Genomic DNA, 16,107 nt, shown 5'->3' with positions numbered 1-16,107 from the left:
TTAGTCAATTTTTGACTAACTTTTTGGACTCTTTTTGGTCAATTCTCGACTCTGGTGCCGGTAGGATGCCTGGTTTCAAGGCCTGCGACGACTGTCACCGACTGATGTCGGTGACCGATCATCACCGCCGGTGCCTGTACTGCTTGGGCCTCGACCACGACGCGGCGTCGTGCTCCGATTGTATGGCCCTGACCTCGAAAGCTAGGCGGGAGCGGTCCCGCAAGCTTCTCGAGCTTCGCCACTCGGCTCCGCGTCGCTCTCGATCCCGGTCCAGGAGGAGGTCCAAGGATCGGTCGCGGAGCCGCACTCGACCTCGTCACTCGTCTGGCTCGAAGTCTTCGGGTAAGTCGAGGCACTCCAAGAAGACCAAGAAGCGACACCGCTCTTCGGACTCCCCTCGCCGGTCACGCGACTCGGCCGAGGGTCCGGGTGGTTCCACCCCCGCGGCGCCGTAGGCGCCGCGCAAGTCCCCATACCCGACGGTCCCTGGGACTGACGTGACGCCGGCGGAGGTCAGTGCCTTCCTCTCGGCCATGAGGAGCCTGGCCCCGCCGTCGACGCCCGCTGGCGCGCCTTCGGGCCCCGCGGACTCGACTGGGCGACCTCGCATGCCGGCGGCTCCGGCCCCGGTGCCGTTGGAGGCTCCGGCCCCGACGCCGCAGGTCCCCGAGGGGCCCGAGCCTGGGCCCCCGTCGACGCCGGTCGACCTCGTAACGCCTCCTCCGCCGGCGCCGACACCGATACCACCCCCGACGCCGGCTCCGGTCGACGTCGATCCCCGGTTCAGCCCCTGTCCGGTCCCGACGCCGATGCGGCGCTGCCCGACGCCGCATCCGACGCCGCTAGAGACACATATTGTCTATCGACCGGCTCCGATCATTCCTCCTGTTTACCAGGAATCGGATGACGGGGGCGACTGGGAGGGGTCTGATGACCCTATGGCCCTTCAGAGCCAACTTGCACAGGACTGGGCAGATGAACTGGGGGAGGCCAGTGGGTTGGATACCTCTCCGGACACTGGGTTCATCTCTCCTCCGACTGTGGCTTCGGAGGAGGGTGCAGCTTTTTCAGTGGTGCTGCGCAAGGCGGCCGAAGCCCTTGGGCTTGAGCTGCCTGCCGTGGCTGTGAGGACTAACATCCTCACTGAGGTGCTTCAGTCTGCCGCATGCTCCACTGAGCCTCTGCTGCCATTCAATGAGGCCCTCACTGACGTTCTGCAGGGCACCTGGTCCAAGCCCTCCACAGTCCCTCCTGTGGATAGGAACGTTGCCAGGCGCCACCGCCCTGCTCCGGGCGACCCCAGTTTTCCGTCCCAACACCCCACCCCCAAGAGTCTGGTTATCCAGGCCTCTACCTCCCAATCCTCCTTCCCGTCTGCTCCTCCAGACCGGGATTCCAAGAGACTGGAACAGTTTGGTAATAAGCTGTTCTCTTCGCTCAGTTTGGGCCTGCGGTCTTTGAACACCGCCTGTCTCTTGGACCGTTATTCCCACTCTCTGTGGGATGTTGTGGAGGACGTGCTGCCACTGTGCCCGGAGGAGGCCCGGGCGCGGCTTTCCTCGGCCCTGGCCGATGGGAGAGATGCAGCGCGCCATGCAATCCGATGTGGACTCGACACTACGGACTCGCTGGGTAGGGCGGTTTCTACCACGGTGGCGCTTCGACGTCACGCCTGGCTGCGGTCCACGTCTTTTTCAGGGGATGTCCATAGCACCCTCATGGACATGCCTTTTGATGGCGCTCGCCTTTTTGGTGACAAAGCGGACAGTGCGCTGGCTCGCTTCAAGGACTCCCGGGCTACGGCCACGTCCTTGGGCTTGTCGCTCCTTTCGTGGCCAAGGAAGGGGCACCTCCTCACGTCCGCCTAGCCACCGGCCGCAGAACCAGCCTGTACACGGTCGTGGACGTGGTTTCCGCCGAGGTGGTACCGGAGGACGACGCGGTCAGTCCACATCCACCCCGGCAGCATCCGCCTCAAAGCCTTCCTAGTCCGAGCTTTCAGGCCCATTCCACGCCAGTGGGCGGCAGAGTTCGCCATCACCTGCTCCACTGGCGTTCTATCACGTCGGACAGGTGGGTGCTGCAAATCGTCCGAAGGGGCTACTCCCTCCCCTTCGAGACGACCCCTCCAGCCATGCCACCGCAGCACCACCGTATCTCGGGGGATCATTTGAAACTTCTCCACGAGGAAGTTTCGGCCCTCTTGGCCAAGAGGGCCATCGAGCGCGTTCCGGGCCCAGAAGTAGGTTGTGGTTGTTATTCACACTACTTTCTGGTTCCCAAGAAGGGCAAAGGGGGCCTACGCCCTATCTTGGACCTCCGGAACGTCAATGCCTTCCTCCGGAAGGAACGGTTCAAAATGTTGACTTTGGCTCAGGTTCTAGCTGCCCTAGACCCTGGAGACTGGATGGTAGCGTTGGACTTGCAGAACGCATATTTCCACATCCCCGTCCTGCCGGCCCACCGGCGTTACCTGCGGTTCACGGTGGGTCAGGAGCACTTTCAGTTCACCGTGCTCCCCTTCGGCCTTACCAGTGCCCCTCGGGTGTTCACGAAAGGGATGTATGACGTTACAACGCACACTTTTACAACGCATGCACTTACAACGCATTTTTTACAACGCACAATCCATTACAACGCATGACATTACAACGCAGGACACTACAACGCATTTTTAAAAAATACCTTTACAACGCATTTCCATTACAACGCATACTACCTTTACAACGCATACCATTACAACGCATAACATTAAATTGCATTTAAGGTAAGTATTAGATAGTATAGGTGTAAAAATTACTATTCTAACTCCAGGGGGTGCAACAGTAGGGTAAATGTTGGATAGTATAGGGTTAAAAATTACTATTCTAACTCCAGGGGGTGCAACAGTAGGGTAAATGTTGGATAGTATAGGGGTAAAAATTACTATTCTAACTCCAGGGGGTGCAACACTAGGGTAAGTGTTGGATAGTATAGGGGTAAAAATTACTATTCTAACTCCAGGGGGTGCAACAGTAGGGTAAGTGTTGGATAGTATAGGGGTAAAAATTACTATTCTAACTCCAGGGGGTGCAACAGTAGGGTAAGTGTTGGATAGTATAGGGGTAAAAAATACTATTCTAACTCCAGGGGGTGCAACAGTAGGGTAAGTGTTGGATAGTATAGGGGTAAAAATTACTATTCTAACTCCAGGGGGTGCAACAGTAGGGAAAGTGTTGGATAGTATAGGGGTAAAAATTACTATTCTAACTCCAGGGGGTGCAACAGTAGGGTAAGTGTTGGATAGTATAGGGGTAAAAATTACTATTCTAACTCCAGGGGGTGCAACAGTAGGGTAAGTGTTGGATATTATAGGGGTAAAAATTACTATTCTAACTCCAGGGGGTGCAACAGTAGGGTAAGTGTTGGATAGTATAGGGGTAAAAATTACTATTCTAACTCCAGGGGGTGCAACAGTAGGGAAAGTGTTGGATAGTATAGGGGTAAAAATTACTATTCTAACTCCAGGGGGTGCAACAGTAGGGTAAGTGTTGGATAGTATAGGGGTCATAATTACTATTCTAACTCCAGGGGGTGCAACAGTAGGGTAAGTGTTGGATGGTATAGGGATAAAAATTACTATATTATGCGTTGTAATGGTATGCGTTGTAATGGTAGTATGCGTTGTAATGTAATGCGTTGTAAAGGTAGTTTTTAAAAATGCGTTGTAGTGTCATGCGTTGTAATGTCATGCGTTGTAATGGATTGTGGGTTGTAAAAAATGCGTTGTAAGTGTAGTGCGTTGTAAAAGTTGTGTTGTAAAGGTTGTTCCCCTCACGAAAGTGATGGCGGTGGTCGCAGCTCATCTGCGCAGATCAGGGGTTCCAGTCCTCCCCTATATCGCCGACTGGTTGTTGAAGGCGGGCTCGCCCCAGGCAGTCGTCTCCCACCTCCAGACTACGGCGGATCTCTTGCATTTGCTGGGGTTTTCCATCAACGTGCCAAAGTCACACCTGAGCCCCTCTCAGAAGCTCCTCTTCATCGGAGCGGTTCTCGATTCGGCGCAGTTCCGGGTCCATCCACCGGAGCAGCGGGTCCGGGATATACAGGCCCTGATTCCCATCTTTCGGCCTCTATCCTGGGTTTCGGTCAGGCTAGTGTTGCGGCTTCTGGGGCTGATGGCCTCCTGCATCCTACTAGTGCATCACGCCAGGCGGCGCATGCGGGCTCTGCAGTGGGACCTGAAGTTTCAGTGGGCCCAGCATCACGGCAACCTGTCCGACCATGTCTTGATCTCGGAGGGCACTGCACAGCAGTTGCAGTGGTGGCTCACGGACCGCAATTGGGTCACGGGCAAGAGCCTCTCCCTACCCCTACCGGAGCATGTCACAGTGACGGATGCGTCCCTCCTGGGATGGGGTGGCCATATGGAAGAGGCGGAGATCAGAGGCCTCTGGTCTCTGGCGGAGTCTCGCCTCCACATCAACTTGTTGGAGCTGCGAGCGATCCGGCTTGCACTGAAAGCCTTCCTTCCCTCTGTCCGGGAAAGTGTCGTGCAGGTGTTCACGGACAACACCACCGCCATGTGGTATTGCAACAAACAGGGCGGGGTGGGGTCGTGGACCCTTTGTCAGGAGGCTCTGCGCCTCTGGACATGGCTGGAACACCAGGGCGTCACCCTGGTGGTTCAACATCTGGCGGGCTCTCTGAACGCCAGAGCAGACGAACTCAGCCGCCGGTGCATGATGGATCACGAATGGCGTCTGAACTCCGAGGTGGCGTAAGGTCTCTTTCAGCAGTGGGAAGAGCCTTGGTTAGATCTATTCGCCACCGACGAGAACGCGCAATGTCAGCAGTTCTGCGCATTGGAATTTCCAAGGCGGCACTCGCTCGGCGACGCTTTTCGTCGCGAGTGGAGTTGCGGTCTGTTGTACGCCTTTCCGCCTATACCACTTCTGCCCAGAGTGCTGAAGAAGATCAAGCGCGACCGGGCCCAAGTCATCTTGGTGGCTCCGGATTGGGCACGAAGGTACTGGTATCCCGAGCTACTCAGTATGTCGACCGATCCTCCGATACGTCTGACCCTTCGGGAGGATCTTCTGTCGCAGCAGCAGGGGACGGTCCTCCACCCGAACCTGTCCAGCCTCCACCTCCATGCGTGGAGATTGAGCGGCGGCAGTTGATGTCATTTGCCTTGCCTCCTGAAGTCTGTGATATCATTCTGGCAGCCAGGCGTCCCTCCACAAAGACGGTATACGCCTGCAGGTGGAACAAATTTGTGGCATGGTGCACAGCAAAGGCTGTGGATCCCCTCTCCGCCCCTCTTTCTGAGGTTCTCCTCTTTCTTCTTTCTTTGGCCCGGCAGGGCTCTGCCCTGGGCACCTTGAAAGGTTATCTTGCTGCTCTCTCTGCCTTCTTGCGGCTTCCAGATCAGCCCTCTCTTTTCAAGTCCCCTGTAGTGTCACGCTTTCTTAAAGGCATTACTCACACGTTCCCTCCTGTCCCTTTCGTAATGCCTCAGTGGGACTTGAATCTTGTCTTGACATTCCTGATGTGCGCTCCCTTTGAGCCTCTTCACAATTGTCCTCTTCGTCTTCTCACTCTTAAGACTGCTTTCCTGGTAGCCATCACCTCGGCTAGACGGGTGAGTGAGCTCCAGGCTCTATCGTCCAAGCCTCCTTTTCTAGCTGTTCATCCGGACAAGGTTGTCCTTCGGCCTCGTCCTTCCTTTCTACCGAAAGTGGTGACCCCCTTTCATCTTGGGCAATCTGTCACCATGCCCACCTTTTTTCCGCCTCCGCATCCTTCCAAAGAGGAAGAGCGGCTCCACCGTCTGGACCCAAAACGTGCGCTCTCCTTTTATTTGGACCGCACTAAACAGTTCCGAGTGGACGACCAGCTTTTCGTTGGCTACGTGGGTGCAAAGAAGGGAAAAGCTGTACACAAACGGACCATCTCCCGGTGGGTCGTTTTGTGTATAAAAATCTGTTATTCCTTGGCAAAAAAGGAACCGCCTGTTGGGCTGCGCGCCCATTCTACTCGGGCCACAGCGGCTACTACTGCTTTGGGACAGGGAGTCCCTTTGCAGGACATCTGTCAGGCGGCAACGTGGGCTTCGCTGCACACATTTGCCAGGCATTATTGCCTAGACAGCCAAGTCCGGAGGGATGGCTTCTTTGGCCGTTCTGTCCTCCAGGACTTTCTGGTGTGATCTTGGTTCGCAGACCCACCACCGGGGTTGGTATTGCTTGGGTATCTATTCTAAGGTGAGGAATCTAACTAACGTGTTTCTTTCAGATGAACAAGTTACTTACCTTCGGTAACGATGTATCTGTAAGAAACATTAGTTAGTTAGATTCCTCACCGACCCACCCATCCTCCCCGTTCTGCGAACTGACATCTAGGGTTAAGGCTATCCCTTTCAGGGCCCTAGAATTTTTTGGCACCAGTGTCGGTCTCTTGCTTGGCTCTGCGTTCCTGGCGCGGAAGGCTATGTACAAGAACTGACGTCAGCGCGCAAGGGCAGCGTCTAAGTACTCCGACGACGTCATTCCAGCGCACGACGCCGACGACGGACGCGGAGCCGCAGACGACGCCTAGCGACGCGCAAGGGGTATTGCTGACGAAAAATCTTCCGGATCCAGTCTGACGCCTGGGGATATTCTAAGGTGAGGAATCTAACTAACTAATGTTTCTTACAGATACATCGTTACCGAAGGTAAGTAACTTGTTCTTTAATATTTCTGAGCCAATTCTATCAGTTTATCGTGAACTAAAGCTGCTCTCCATGTAAGTGCCTTACACAAGTAAATGAGCTCTTTTCTTTGATATTGCTCAAGATGTTCAAATTCTAAACATCCCCATATTATTTCCTTTAATTCCACCTTAAATTGGGCAATATTTAAAGGCTCTTCCCTATCCATCTCGGGCTTTTCTTTTACCTCTGTGTTTCCATCCTTCTAATTCCCGCTACTTCTTCTAACCAAGTTGGCATACAGCCTTCATCAGTGGCATTTATGCCACCAAGATTAATCTGGACCGTGAGGACTAATGTCCCTCTATATACTAGGCTTGCACTGTCTGTGGGGGGTCTTCACATGACATTCTGAGAATTTTGTGAGATCAGAACAAACCCTGTGGTATGTACAAACTCAACGGCTTATCGAATTTCTGGTCCTAAATCCACATTTGGGGAAGCATTCACAATAACTCTGGGCACTGATGGTTCATGCACAGGAGCTAAATATGTAGTGGCACACACTCCGGTCACATTAGTTGGAGTCGAAGCAGCATATTGTGGATAGGCACAACTGGTGGAACAATTTAGAATATCTGAAGTGGTCTTTCAATCTGTGTTAAATCCATCTCTACAGGAGCAGTCGCCACTATGGCACTTGTACTGGGATTTGATTCACCTGAATCGGTAGGAGTTATATATGGTGAGGGTCTTGAAGCTAGCATCTGTTCTAAAATGTCATCACCTGAATCCGTCTCATCTCCATCTTTCTTTTGGTAATCTCTTCCATTCCTTTTCTTAACTGCTTCCACAGTATTAGCTGGATATAATCTGGTTCCATCTATAATTGCCTTTCTCCACCTATGCTGTTCTTCTCCCATCGAACATCTCCATAATTACACACTGCTCGTTTTGTCCTTCGTTGGTATTTTTCCTTCTGTTTCTCCCTTGCAACCATCTCCCACACACTCAAGGCTTCATATTGGATGGGCCCAGGTGGTGGCTTAATTTCATACAATATTCCTTTTACATTTTCAAGAATTCTGTTATTAAATGTCCCATATCTAGGAAAGCTCAATGTGCCCTCTTTCTCCGTAATTCTACTCCATTGACGAAGCCAAGAGCAAGTGTTTAACCTATGCTCAATTGTCATATAATGTGCATGTGTACCTTCTGGAGGTGCCTCATTTTTACAACCCAGAATAGTAACGTCCCCTCTTACCAAACTCTTAAATTCTTGAAAAGATAAAATGTTTGCAATGCAATGAGAAACAAGGCAGATTTAAATCCAATGTTATTGTTTTGTTCCGTATACGTCAAATTTCAATACCTCAATCCAATCAGAACAAATCCAGATACGCTACTTGCTTTCTGTTATTCCAATCCCAGCTCGGCACCTTGACGTCACCAACCGATCCAAGCATGAAAGCACACCAACCGACCAATCTCAGTACGAAACAATATGACAAATGGTCTCACTCTTTTCTCACGCATTTACACAACTTCAATAAAGCTCAAAAACTTCTTGTTTGTTTTTTTTCTTAAGAAATAATAGTTTCACAATCACTCAAGAATATTTCCCACAACCGCAAGTGAAATCTTGACCAGCATGAAATCACCCAAATCAATGCAGCTTTGCCTATTTGCACAATTAGGTTCCACTAGCACTGATCAAGTTAATCAATCACACCAATGCCTCTATGTCAATGGTATAGGCGATGGTACCTCGCACACTACACTGTAAAGAATGCAAAGACTTTTATTGAATTCGATGTATGTATCTATGTATTTCCCAGGATCTTCGACTTCTGCGAACCTGAATTCTTCTATCTCTTTCTCTACACAACTCCTTAATGCTTCCTCTCACTCACTCATTCGATCTCACAACATCACTGCCCAAACCGAAACACAACTACAAAAAACATCAATTGGCCCCATTAATAGTCACACCTTCAAAACCGCAACCGCCTTCTAGTACCGCCTTGTCAGATCCCCAAGTTCTGGACACTTGATTTGGGAATCTGGGATTTTATTTTATTTAGACTTGGGAGGTTAATATGGGGTTCCTTTCAGGGTGTGAACCATATCCTCTGCTACCAGAAACTGACTGCGCGAAAATAGTAATAAATTAATAGTTCAACCCTTGACTTACAATCAAGCTCTCCAATGCCGCGCCTGACTCTTCTTCAAGCAAATGAATCTTTGCCACTGTCTTAGAATGGAGCATTAAAAGTTAAATATCTCAATAATCATGAAGATTACAGTTCTTATGCTCAGTCAATGATAACGGTTTTAGAATTTTTTTCTAAAACCTTTATTTCTCGCTAAGAGTTTTGGATTTGTTTGTTGTCTTTTTATTCAGTTAGTCAAGATAAATCTGGTTACAGAAATATAAAAGAAAATCATAGTTACGGTCAACCAGAAAATAACATGGATCCTATCCTACAAGAAACCCATGAAGAGTTCCTCTAGAAAAGAGCAATATTTCAGGAGCCTGTAATTATTATAAAAAGAAATAACACTCATAAAAAGTGGTTCTGGAAACTCAGCCTAGTCTCCTCTCTCCAAATCAGCATTAGAATACAGTCGCAGTACCAACTGTCAAGCTAAAAAAAATATAGTCACAGCACTAAACATGACCATTAGAAATGAGAGATAGGCACCCCCCAAAATGTCAGGCAACACAAATGACGGTCAGCAGTAGCTCGCAGCAATCAGAAAAAGGGTATGGCACTGGCAAAGGGCTTGGTTCGAAACTGGAAAGGAATGGCCGTTGTTTAGGTAGGAACACGTACGAATACAAAACATTAAAACATATGTATCGATGAGCTCCATGTTACATAATCTCGAGCCAATGAGAGAGAATCTTCCTATGGTCAGCGGCTTTTCCATTCATTTCCACAGTAGGCGCTTGAGTCGACAAGGTATTAACTGAAAGTGTCGACTTGCTACTAAACATTTGTATCTTTTGGGTATGATTCCCATGAGAACCTAAGCAGATTCTAAACCCGATTTTCTATTCAACATTCCACTGCGTAACAACAACTACTCTAAAGAGAGAGAAACATTGTCTTGCAATATCCTGGTTAGATCATGAGAATCACAGCGAAATGCAAACCCTATTATATTTATGTTATAGTTTTCTATTCATCAATGTTAGCTCGAAGCTATCTAATACAATGAGAACATGTGGCTTAGGTTGAGAAGAAATACATTTGAAAACAGCACATTCTGCAGTGATGACAAGCTAAGCAGGCCAAATACAAATCATTTATTTAAACCAAGTAATGGTTCAGCATTGTTAAAGAACATTTATTTAAGTGAAAGAGGTAGAAGGGTAATTAAAAAGAATAATGAGGCCTAGCCTATCTTAGCAATGAAAGTACAATAGACATGGATGCTTTCTACTAAATACACTAGCTACCCGTATCTGTATGTTTAAAGAAAGACTCTTTCATCTATATTTTGCACAATATGTGTTTGTTCACCTAAATGTTTAAGACACTTCATACTGTTAGTTACTAGGTTTATTCAGTTATATTTTCCTGCTCCATCAGAGATTTTAATTACAATGACATGTTAAACTTAACAATACATGTCCAACTTTTTAAATACACTGCACCCTTCCCTATGGCTGTTTAGGCCAACCCCCAGGGTAACTTGAATGCATGAAAAGGAAGGTTTAGGCCTGGCAAAAGGTTTATTTTGCCAGGTCGAAGTGGCAGTTCAAAACTACTGCACATACAGGCTGCAATGGCAGGCCTGAGACATGTTTAAAGGCCTACTTAAGTGGGTGGCACGAGTGCTGCAAGTCCCTAGGTACATTTAATTTAAGGCCATAGGTATATGTAGTACCACTTTACAAGGGACTTTCAAGTAAACTAAATATGCCCAGTGGGTGTAAATCACTGTTACACTGTTTAAAGGACAAGCACTTTAGCACTGGTCAGCAGTGATAAAGTTTGCAGAGTCCTAAAGGCAGCAAACATAACGTCTGCAAAAAACAGGAGGCTGGAAGGAAAAAAGTTGGGGGGTAACCATGCCAAGGATGCAGTGTTAGCTGGGTCCCTAGTCCGAGGTAACAAAACAAGGGGAAAAATAGCACACAGAAGTTGAAAACGAACTAGGAGGAAGTGAGAAGCCAAAACAAGTGTACCTTGGCAAGCATATTGCTGCTTTGGACTGTTGTCAGTGCTAATGTGGCTGAAGTGCATGCCACAACCCAGGAAATGGACTCTAGCCAGCCTGCTCCTAGCCTTCCTGTCAGGTTTTCCACAGCCTCCAAGGACTGGAGAAAATAATTTTGATATATAATTTAAGAACGATTCACCATGTTCACTGTAATTGTATAATAGATAACACAACTGCTTACTTACTCTCTACTGTCCCATCGAGTAAAAATGTCCATTCATACATATCGACAAACTAATACTGTTCAGTCCTGACATGTAAATTAAAAACAGTGGGGCAGATTTATGTTAGACTTGCGCCACTTTTACGCCGCCGTTGCGTCACTTTTGTGACGCAGCGGCGGCGTAAACCCTGCGCCACGTTGCGCCCTATTTACATCGTGACGCATCTATGGAGATGCGTCACGGTATAAAGCCCTGCGCCACATTAAACCTGCGTCAGGTATAATGTATGCAGGGTGGGCGTTCCAGCGGAAAAAGCCTCGGAAAAGTGACGCAGTGAAATCTACAAGATTTCACTCAGTCACTTTTCCGACGCTGCTGCGTCAAAACCTTGCGCCTGCTTGAAGCAGGCGTAAGGCATGACGCAGCATGTAAGGTATGGGCAGTACCTAAACATTGCTGGAGTTGCGTCGTGCTTGCGACACGACTCCAGCAATGCGCCGCCCTTACGCCATCAGATGCGTCACGCATCTGTTTATCCTTGCGCCACGATGCGCTGAATTGTAAATGCGGCGCATCTGTGGTGGCGCAAGGGTAAACTTGCGTAACGCATCTTTCCTGGCGCATCCCTGCTGATTTGCAGGGATGCGCCAGGAAACATAAATCTGCCCCAGTATTTGTAGCACATTCGTGTTTTGTCTTGATTCAATCAAATTAAACAAAGCATTCGGGACACATTTCCTTTCCAATGTAATTCATGTCAAAATCCAGTATCTTCTTGGACAGCATCAAGTACAATTATTATCCCCTTTAGGTCCAGCTATCCAGGACGTTAGAAGTCATGTCAGTTCGTTCTGCCATCAATGTCCATTTCACTAAACCCATGCGTAGTCTTTATTGAAAGAAGTTTCTATTTTGGTCAATGGAACAAACATCTCTCTAGGCACGTGGTATTCAAGAACGGTGTGGGCAGGGTCTCAAACTGACGCGTGGCCCCCTTCTCATTTGTGCTGTGCCAAGTTGGCTATGCATATTATGTGCACAATGATATAGCTTTTCGGTGTTGAGCTTTCTGCGTTGGCTTTGCTTAGAATTAGGCACATTTTAAACCATTTGATTTGTGTGTTTTGCCAGTTTCTTTGAAAATGAGGGCGGGTACGTGCGTTTTGCTTGTTTTCGATTTTGTGTCTGTGTTTTTTGCTAGCTATGTAGGAAGTAGTACATTTTGGGCCTCTTTTTTTGATTGCTCCTTTGAAATGTTCTTTATTTTCGTGGGAATGGCCATGCATATGTGCGTGTTAGTTTGGTTATTTGTATTCTGTTGATTATGGGGGCACCTTATTATTGGCAGCTCCAGAGCACTTTCCCAAAGTGTAGTTTGTTTCTTTTGGGGACAAACGGGACTTTTGAGCCTTTGTACAGCACGCAGACTCCCCATCTGATATCTTCAAATTATATTCATGGTATTTAGAATGTTCTTTGCTCTTGTTTTTATTAATAATTGTCTTAATATTAACCTGCTTGGGCCCAATAATCTTGGCTATAACATCTGAATGAAGACAATATCTTCAATCTGCTGTCAACATAATCTAATCTCTGTCTAAGAACTATTATGCCATACATATTGCTCAGACCATAGTTGCCTCCGGTTTTGAATTCTTGAAGAATCTCATGTAGACCATTATGTAAAACTATGGATATTTTCTAATGCTTGCCATTTTTTTGCTGTCTCTCTTGCAGCAGCTAAAGAGGGTTTTAAGAAGACAGAATCGGATGTGTCCCGTTCATAGCTTTTTAATCCGAAACAGATTGTAGGACCTTTTTTTAAGGTTGTTTTTGAGTGAATCAATTAGCAACAATCTTCTGTCACATGCAGGCCTTTGACACAAATGTTAGTCTGATGATTGATGTCTCTTTTAAATAGCTTGCTGAATCGATCAAGGCCTTAAAGATTTGATTGCAGGTGGCTGAGAATGTGCCAAGGAGGAGTCAGTGCCACGTGCATGTGCTATGTAATGCTGGTTAGTCATATTTTAGGTGCATTCATTGAAATGAAATGGACATTTCTAGATGTAGAGAACATTTACACAACCTACTTCCTAAATATTACATCAAAATCATCATCTTCTCATACTAGAGTTCAATTCCATGCCATGGGCCGTATTGTGCATCGAGAGCACTATTCAAGTTTGTGCCATTGGTAAGGTGCGCAGGGCGCAAACATGAACAGTGCACCCTATTACAATGAATGTGTTGCTCTCAGGGCAACTGCGAACTCAGGGCTGGTCTTGGGGTAGTGCATCCAGGTGTTAGAAAGTTGGAAACAAAAATATCGTGGGACAAAATTTTGGGTCAAGAATATCAAGAACAAAAAAATTGTGAAGGTAAGTTTCTATAAACAAGCAAAGTTTTACTATATATAACTCCACATATATTTACCTTGACAATCTAGATATCTTCAAATAACATAGATGTGGAAATAAGAATAGTAAATCTATACTTACTTATTTGCACTTACCTTCTTGGTAATTTGGTCCTTGATATTTTTGTTTCCAATATTTTCTCAGTGATCAGCTTTAAACAGCCGTTCGGCCTTCCACAGTATAGACTGTCCTCTCTCTACAGTGCAGGCGGTATACAGAGATACCCCTGCAGGCACTTGCAGTGAGTGACTGCACTTGCCTGTGGCCCATTCTGAAATAGCAAAGAGCCCTGGGACAGCTGTTGCACCCCCAGTACATCTACAGTGTAATATGTCCCCAGGTTCCTTGAATAGAATTGGCCATACACAATGCATACACACTACTGCTCTGTGATTTTTATGAAATTGAAGCATTGACAGAAGGTCTGAAATATAAAATTTAAACGACACAAGTGCTGACAAGCAGCCGTATGTTCATCTGTTTCCTGTGCTAAATGCTGTAAAAGATCACCCTTCAGACCTAAAGAATCTTTCACCCACGATTCTGAACAAAATGTTTTCATCAGACCCAGTACCCCAGACTGACATACTTAGGCAGATGAACCTGCACACTGAATGTTTAGGTATGGCCTAGATACAGCTTTAGCTGATTGCCAGCATGACATAATGAAAAAATATCGAAATAAGAAATAATTACATACATGCATCCTTAGAGGAGCCTTAAGTCAGATCTTTTCATTCACTGGTCTGGTAAACTGGCTTAGAAAGTATACTTCTGGAGAAGCTTAATTTTGGCCCCACCCTAACACGTCACAAATGCTTAACATAGCACGTTTCTTGTGTAGCTTAACGACATTAATGTAAAGTGTTGCACTTGACATCATTATTAAAGTGCATTCACTGTAGAATTAGAGAATTCGTTCTTACATTGTGTGCCTTAAACCATATTAAATTATACATTCTTTGGAGACTTGATGAATAAAACATCCTCACTGATTTAGAATGCTCTCACTTTAGACATGGCAATGATTTATGTAATGTGTGCACTAATGGTTCATTTATTGTAATAAATTTAGTTATTAGTCAAACTTATATACATTCAAAAGTTTACTGTATGCCACATGTAACAGGAATCTCACATACTAACACTTTATATTCATTTGTGTTTCAAAGTGCACACACATATTAAATGTGCACCATTGTTGTCCTGACTAGGTCTGTTTCCAATCTGCATAAAATACTGTTTTAGATTTTCTGCTTACATGATTTTTTCCTTGCAGGTGCGCCCATATGGTTTGTTAGTTTGAGAATTGATACAACGATGTACTAGTGATAGAGAGCCTGAGAAGAAAACCTTGAAAAGAACATGGAGAGCCAGAGCATTAACTGTGAGGTCCTGTCAGCATTTTTGCAGCATGGTTTGGGTCAACGACAATGGCGTTCCCATGTTCAGTGAGGGACATTTCATAAATGTTGCAGCTTACAACCTGAGAATGAAAAACCCCTGATGATGCGGACAGAGTGGTGTTACCTGGGATATTCTGGTGCAAATAAGTACACACTTTTTGAGGACACGCTTACTTTCTCTTGGACTTGAGAGGTTTAGACCTCTATGCTTTCCTTTTGATTCTTTACTGAGTGTAGCTTAAGCTAACACTCAATCCCTTGTCCCAAGAAGACTCTTGACCGAGCTTCTGAGATGCTGTCACCTTCCCACTCTTTCCTGCATTTCCCAATTTTTCTGCATTTCTCTTTTTTCTTTAGATCTCTTTAGATTATTGAACCATCCTATTAGTTTGAATTTTAACTTACACGATTTTAGATTTACTAATGTATAGAAGAGAGAACCAGAAACTCTTCTCTGCGCACTAGATGTTGTAATTGATCTTTTGTATTGCTGTGGCCGAACTTCTTGCTTGTCTTATACTGATACACCTGACCCTCTTTAGGAGGATTGGCTTCTTGGTTATTGTTCTGTACCCTTACATCATGGTCCTGAAATTTGTGCACCTTAATTTGACTGAGAACTTGTGATAAACGTTCTGAACTATAGTCACTGGTTCCTAGTTCTTTTTGTGTAGCCCAATGGATTACACTGTTAATTGAAAACTCCCTTCACCTCTTAGGCGACAAAGAAGTGATTCTTTGGAGGATAAATGGTAAGAGGGTTGGCCCTGAACACTGTATCACTTCCAATCACCACAACACAGAGCATGGGGCAATGGGTAAGCCCACATTGCTCATGGCTCACTTGCAGTGTGAGTGATGAATTTTTCCTAATCAAAAGTGCTGATTGGCTAAAAGAAGGGCACTACAGTACCAGGGTTGGTGGACAAATAATTTACTTTCCCTATGCTATTTTTCTTTCCATCTTTCATCCTTTTTATTTATAAGACAGTAAATCCAGGATTTACTAGGTTTTCATGCAACCAAATTTGCTGTGCTGCATTGTGCAAGGTTGAAACACAGTATATCTGCTACATTGCCCTGCAGCTGTCCACCTTGTGCTCTAACAAGGCCACCTTGCACAATGGTGCAGAAGTGAGTGTACACTGAATAGTTTAGGAATTATATTGCTAGCATGTAAATACCATGCTCCATTTTGCATTGGTTTCCAT

The 16,107-nt window shown here is 46.4% G+C and overlaps 1 protein-coding gene across 1 annotated transcript in view; it reads left to right on the top strand.

The window, feature by feature from the left end:
• The window catches only part of RP1 (RP1 axonemal microtubule associated), an 859,010-nt gene that overhangs the window by 677,858 nt on the left and 165,045 nt on the right, over positions 1–16,107 (top strand). The gene's annotated exons all lie outside the window — the stretch shown is intronic.

This window comes from Triturus cristatus, chromosome 5_1, assembly GCF_964204655.1.
Source record: "Triturus cristatus chromosome 5_1, aTriCri1.1, whole genome shotgun sequence".
Classification (NCBI taxonomy): Eukaryota; Metazoa; Chordata; class Amphibia; order Caudata; family Salamandridae; genus Triturus; species Triturus cristatus.
The sequence above is the reverse complement of the archived record's forward strand: the minus strand, read 5'-3'. Positions and strand labels throughout refer to the sequence as shown.